Raw genomic sequence first — 6,146 nt, 5'->3', positions numbered from 1 at the left:
GTTTGTGCTTTCTGTGTTTTTATCGTATTGTGAACTTATTTTTTAAACAAATGCTTACAAAAGCAAACACGGCACACATCTGTTTATACCAGTGGTGAATTGTACATTTTTATTAAGTACAAGCTACTGTGCCCTTCTGGGAGTATAACAGGTTCGATATAAGTGGCAAAAATATAAAAGGGGAAAATACCCCAGACTGCGTGTAAAGCCCTCGTTGTGACTGTTTTAGATCAAAATGGCGCACTGTGCACGAAATGTTGCAGAACCACAATCTGATATTTTGATAATTATTATTTTAATAATTTGATCAAATTGAGGCCCAGGATCCAAATCTTCAGTTCTGATTTTTTTAAGTGATATCTTTCCTTCCTGTCGTGGAAGTCACAAGATGTGAGCAATTGTTTTTCTACGTTACGATCCAAAGAGCCTCAGACGCACTGTAACCAAACCAGGATGGATTCTGCTGGGAGCCGGACTGAGCTCATTCTCACTCCCTGTGCTAAAAACAGAATTAGCTCTTCCCCGAACATCGTCTACAGCTGCTGGATGGTGCTCTGCGTCCTACTGCTCCGGCAATTACTTTAACGAAAGACAGCTCACTCGGGCGCTTTTAACCTTCTCGCAGCTACGGGCGAGACTGACGCTCGCGATATGAAGCCACCCGCTGGTACACATTCTCTAACTTTCACAATCGCGACAGACTTCACTTTTTAAAAAAAAAGTAGATATAGCCCTGAAAAAAGCATTAGCTTTATCAGTTTTTACATTAATCTATTTTGAATCAAAGTTTGATATTTTTTATTTTTTATTGCATTTTACATTATAATAATAATAATCATTATTGCTTACACTTATATAGCGCTGTTCTGGATACTCCACTCAATGCGCTTTACAGGTAATGGGGACTCCCCTCCACCACCACCATTCTCCTGAATGATCACAGAGAGTCAGGACCTCGGTTTTACGTCTCAGCCGAAGGACGGCACCTGTTTACAGTTTAGTGTTCCCGTCATTGTACTGGGGTATCAGGACCCGCATGGACCGCAGGGTGTGCGCCCAGCGACAGAAACCAGACGTGTGTCGGGCTCGGCTGCGAGCAGGACAATGACGTCACGGGGACAAAGTAGAGGAAATCAAAACGGTTCTATAAAAGACCTGTGTCAGCTGTTGGTTTGCAGTCTGGACTCTAAATCCTCCGATCCGATTTTAAATCTCTCTAATACCTGAGCTGCGGCTTCTTCCGAGTATTTATTCGTATACTTATTATGTGTAAGTGTATAGATGAAACCTTTCATATATTGTTCAGTTTAAATCAAAATGCTTTACTAATACAAGAGAGAAGTATAGTATGAAGGATGTGACAAATTTATGATTTCTTGAAACAAAACGGTTTTTATTTGCATTCGAAATGAAGCGGAATTTTAGCGCGACACACAAACCCTTTGTCTTTTTTAGAGTGATTTTTAAACAGACATAAATGTAGAAAACGTGTTTTTTTTAGCACTACAATAGCAGGGTCAGTGGCGTAATGAATAACGCGTCAGGCCTCGCGTCAGAAAATTATAGGTTGGACTGCCGTCTGGCTTGTTGAGTTTATACCACTTACATTCTTTTATATAAATGAACTGCACCTGAAAGCTATAGAAAACACTTTGGGTAAGTTGTCTGCAGCCTCATGCGAATTTCGACAACTTACCCAAAACACTGTACTGTCTGGAGATCAGCTCCAGCTCTGAACTCAATTGCAATGAAAAACCATTCGTAACAAAACTGGAGAACAGCTGAACTTGTGCTCAGTTCGGTGATGAGGGTTCAGAACTGTCATTGTTGTAATTAGCACGAGCTGCAGAGGCTCTGAATCAGACCATGTCAATTAGTCTGATCAGTGTAGGACACGTTAATGTAGAATTATTAATAGGTTTATTAGTTAGTTCAGGTTTACCCACCTGAACTAATGTAGAATTATTACTTGGTCTGTCTCTTGTTTGTATATAAATGAATGTCTCTGACAACTTAATGTTAGTTTTACGATGTAGGTCAGGCGTTGACATATGCACGAGTATACGAAATGTCTCACTCCTGATTCAACTCATGTTCTATAGGAGATTGGCGATTCCTCCTGTTTCTCGTACAACCATATCAGAACAGAAGCCCGTGTCACCCAGCTGTGATTCAAGATCGACTCGCATCTTTATCCCTTTTTTGTTCGTGATCATTATTTTCTTTAGTTATGATCAATATTGAACTTTTTCGAAATGAAATGACAATAATCAAACATGCAGGCAGATTTTTGAAAAGTATTCGGAATTGACAGGGTCGTCAGAAAATGTGAGAAAATGAAAGTTATGTAAGCTCTCACACAAAGCATTGAAGATTGGAATCTTGAGTGTAAAAAAGGTACCCGTCTCCCAATGATAGGCAGGGATACACACCATGACACTAACTAGGAGTGGTTGTCAGCTGTTAGGAGGCATTTCCTCTTAACACTACTATTGTTTCGGGTTTCGGCTTTTACAACAGAATAACAAAACGGCTTCAATTACGTCGATTAGACTCAGCGAAACTTTAACACCTATGATATTACGAGTGCTTTGCACATGTCGAACTTCAAGAAGGAACTACTACAACAGTTGTGGACATAATTCAATACCACCGGCAAAGTCCAATGCCGGCAACGTCTGAGAAAATAATGTTCACTCATGGAATTTGGTCTTTGAATGGCTGGCGGGAAAATTCATTTATACTCCTTTTGCACCCTCAGCTGAAACATGTTAAAATAACAACGCAGATTTGTTGGAGAACCTGACAAGAATTATTGGGATAGCACTGTATGTATTCTGGTTTATTTACTTTAATTTTAATATAAATGTAAACATGCATGCTGTATAATCTATTGTAATTTTAAAATATGTTAGCTGTGGATGCGAGGGGGGCTATTATACCTTGTGAAACACGCAAGGAACTGTAAAAAAGGCTGGTATTTGAATAAAATTGGCGATCACAAGAAAACCACAATTTATGTGGTATTATCATCAATATCCTTCAAAATCGACGTTCAAATGAAGGATTTGAAGAAACTATGAAAAAAGCAACAGTAGTAGCAAAGGATTTTGATTTCTGCTCTTCAAGTCAGTAGATCACCGTAGAGTTGCGCCCCTACAAACAGCACAAAGGATGAATCCCACCTCCTTTGTTATTGCTACGTTTGTGCCGGTGAAATTAGCGTTTGTGCTATTGAAAGCATCCCAGAAGATGAAGGTGCAGTCACTTCCACATGTCATGATATCATTAGATTAGACGACAAGAGCTGAAGCCCCCCCAGTCCAAGCCAGCAATGTGAGGAAGATGGGTATGGAGGAAGGTAGTGTGGCCGAGTAGTCTAAGGTGCTGGATTTTAGGCTCCAGTCTCTCTTGGGGTGTGGGTTTGAATCCCACCACTGCCAAATGTTAGTATTTTAAGACCTACAATACGATCAGTAAAAGCACTTTTTGTTAGGCTGCGGGAGGTGTTAAGAGATAGACTTTCTAAAAGACAGGCTGTCAGCTTAACATCAAGGCAGAAGAAATATTTTGTTTTCTCAACAGAAATTCTCTTTGGCACTTTCAGCTTTATGTAGGGAAAAACGTCTGCCGAGATCACTTTTGAGCCAATGCACATGATAGTGTGCCAGCAAGTACATTTAATATTGGCTGTGGTGGCAAGCTGCTTTTGCCTGTGAAACTTTTACTTCTTCACACCGAATCGTTGGCAGGGGTAAAGCTTATTAAATCTTTGAACATAGCGCTCCATCAGAAATACTTTGTTCGTGATCAAAAGAGATCAGAGGATTAACTTCATGATTTCACATAGCATACCTTACAGGAAAGATTTAAAAGGGGAATTGATTGTGCTTCTTGATGTTGTTCCTGTGGTTTCCTTGGATACAAAGGTGAATGTTCTTTGACGTTCTGCTAGAGTATCCACTGGGTGGGCTTTATCAATCAGCTCGGATAGGTCATCAGTGCTCCATCTCTGGAAAATAATCAGCACTGTCGTTTTTTCCTGTGCTGTCTTTTAAAACATATAAGATCACGAGTTTACAGATTTCTCCAAATAACAACTATACATTTTAACCCAGCGGTTAGCATTCCTTCAATCCAATAGTTTTACTCCAGGTAAAAAGCAGCGAAATATATAAAGAGATGATATTCAAATATTTCAACGTTCTTATTGGATTACCTGTATGGAGATATCGCTCAGAATTCCTAATATGATTTTGAGTTCAGTTTTGCTTTACTACTTTCAGAGTCTTTTATTGACCTTGCTGAAGCAGAGAAGTGACATAATCACAAATGCGACCTACCTGTGCTGCTGTTTCTGGTTAATAATGATTATTGCGAGGAAAAAAAAAACAGCTCCTTGCATTAAGAGCAAGAGCAACCAACGCGCTCGCTTGTTGAGTTGGGTTTTTTTCCGTGGTGCTCTTCCTCAGATGCAAAGTTATTTGGCGAGCAAGGACCTCTGAGAAGGAGCCTGAATCCGGCAAAAACTCAGAAATTCTAATATCGCACTACCGTCTTGTGTACAGAGATCTGCTTCTTCCTTTTTGAGTGTTTTGGTGTTTAAGAGCATGCTTCCTACCTCGAATGTTAGTTTCAGGAGATGGGTTACCGGATCACAGATCATCTTGAAAAGATTTGGGGATGCACTGGCTCAGTTATTTGAAGGAACCTATACCACCAACGCACTTCTGAGAAGCACCTGCACATTTTCGCAATCCTCTCTCTCACCTACAAAGTTATGAAGACACAGACGACCAACAAAAACTAATTTGATTCACTCAAGGCTTCACTCTTCTGTTGTGATGTCATTTTAATTAGTGTTAGCTGTGATGAGGTGTTGTTTCTGTCTCTTAAAGTTTAAGAGTCTGCTCCTTTCTTCCTGGTATAGAAATAACATGTTCCATCTTTGTTTACAAACACCACTGTAAATTATTTGTCCATCTCTAAAGCCTGTGTGTATTGACAAGGCAATTCAAAAGCATATATTAAATAAGAAAACGATCCTTCTTGTTACCATTCACGTGGTTGGAGCGTTGTTTCGCCCTTTAACGTTCTTTTAAAATATTTACAAACAGGGCTTTATCACTGGAGTTGTGTGCATCGGTCCATGAACATCAACTGTACTGGTGTTTTTCTATGCGTAATTTAATCGCAAGCACTTAAAAGATGCAAAAAGGTTTCAAAGAAAACATAATTGAAAGACAATCGAGTAAGGAGGTAGAAAAACGCACCCCCCCCGTTGAAGAATCAACCACCGTCGCCCATGTGACTGGATATAAAAATAAATTATTCATTTTGCCTAGTCTCTGGAAGCTTCGATGCGATTATTTTCCCTTCCTTATTTCTTCATTCCCATTAATTTACTTTGTAGTAGAAGAAACGCGAAAGTGGGAAACTGCAGGCATTCTTCGTGAAGGGTGGATTGTGTTCAGTGAACATATGAACATCTTTACGTCAGTTCCACGATCGGCACCCTAGGGGATGTAGCTCAGTGGTAGAGCGCATGCTTCGCATGTATGAGGTCCCGGGTTCAATCCCCGGCATCTCCAGGTGTCTTATATTACTGTGCTCACATCACAGTCTTCTGTGGAGTGAGAACTCTTTGCTCGTGTTCATAGAGAGACAGGTTTACACAATTAATTTCAGTCACACACGAAGTGCTACAGTGTTGCTCTGCTGTTTTAAATGTACCTCCAAAGCATTTCGTTCTGTTAACTACCAAATGATTTGAACTAATTTAATGTCATATTCAGAAAATCCAGAGAAGGTCATCAGACTTTTAGTGGCTGTTGAAGAAAACACCTGTTGAATCTCACCAGGGATTTCTTGAGAGATCATTCAGCGAGCGAGTCCTCCCTCTGGACTCCAAACATTTTGGGTTAAACTGTTATTCACATACTCTAACGAAGAGAAACGTTAGTGTCTTCCGGTGTGTGAGGCCATTTCTCAAAAAAAAAGTTATATAAATTGAATTGTTCTACTTTTTAGGCTTGCATAGTCTTATTAATATTTCAGTTAAATTTTAACTGTAGTTTTTTTCTGTAGTAACATCAGTTGATATTAATATTAGTCCTGATTTATATGTTTTTGTCATGGTTGATCTT

General features: G+C 39.6%; 1 non-coding gene across 1 annotated transcript; it reads left to right on the top strand.

Moving 5' to 3' along the window:
• The first annotated feature begins 5,519 nt into the window (after positions 1-5,519).
• Positions 5,520-5,591, top strand: trnaa-cgc (transfer RNA alanine (anticodon CGC)). The gene has a single exon. It is a non-coding gene; the product is annotated as a tRNA-Ala (tRNA).
• Positions 5,592-6,146: the final 555 nt, after the last annotated feature.

This window comes from Atractosteus spatula, unplaced genomic scaffold (assembly GCF_055471065.1).
Source record: "Atractosteus spatula isolate fAtrSpa1 unplaced genomic scaffold, fAtrSpa1.hap1 Scaffold_54, whole genome shotgun sequence".
In the NCBI taxonomy this organism is placed as follows: Eukaryota; Metazoa; Chordata; class Actinopteri; order Semionotiformes; family Lepisosteidae; genus Atractosteus; species Atractosteus spatula.
This window is presented reverse-complemented; position numbering and strand designations above follow the sequence as displayed.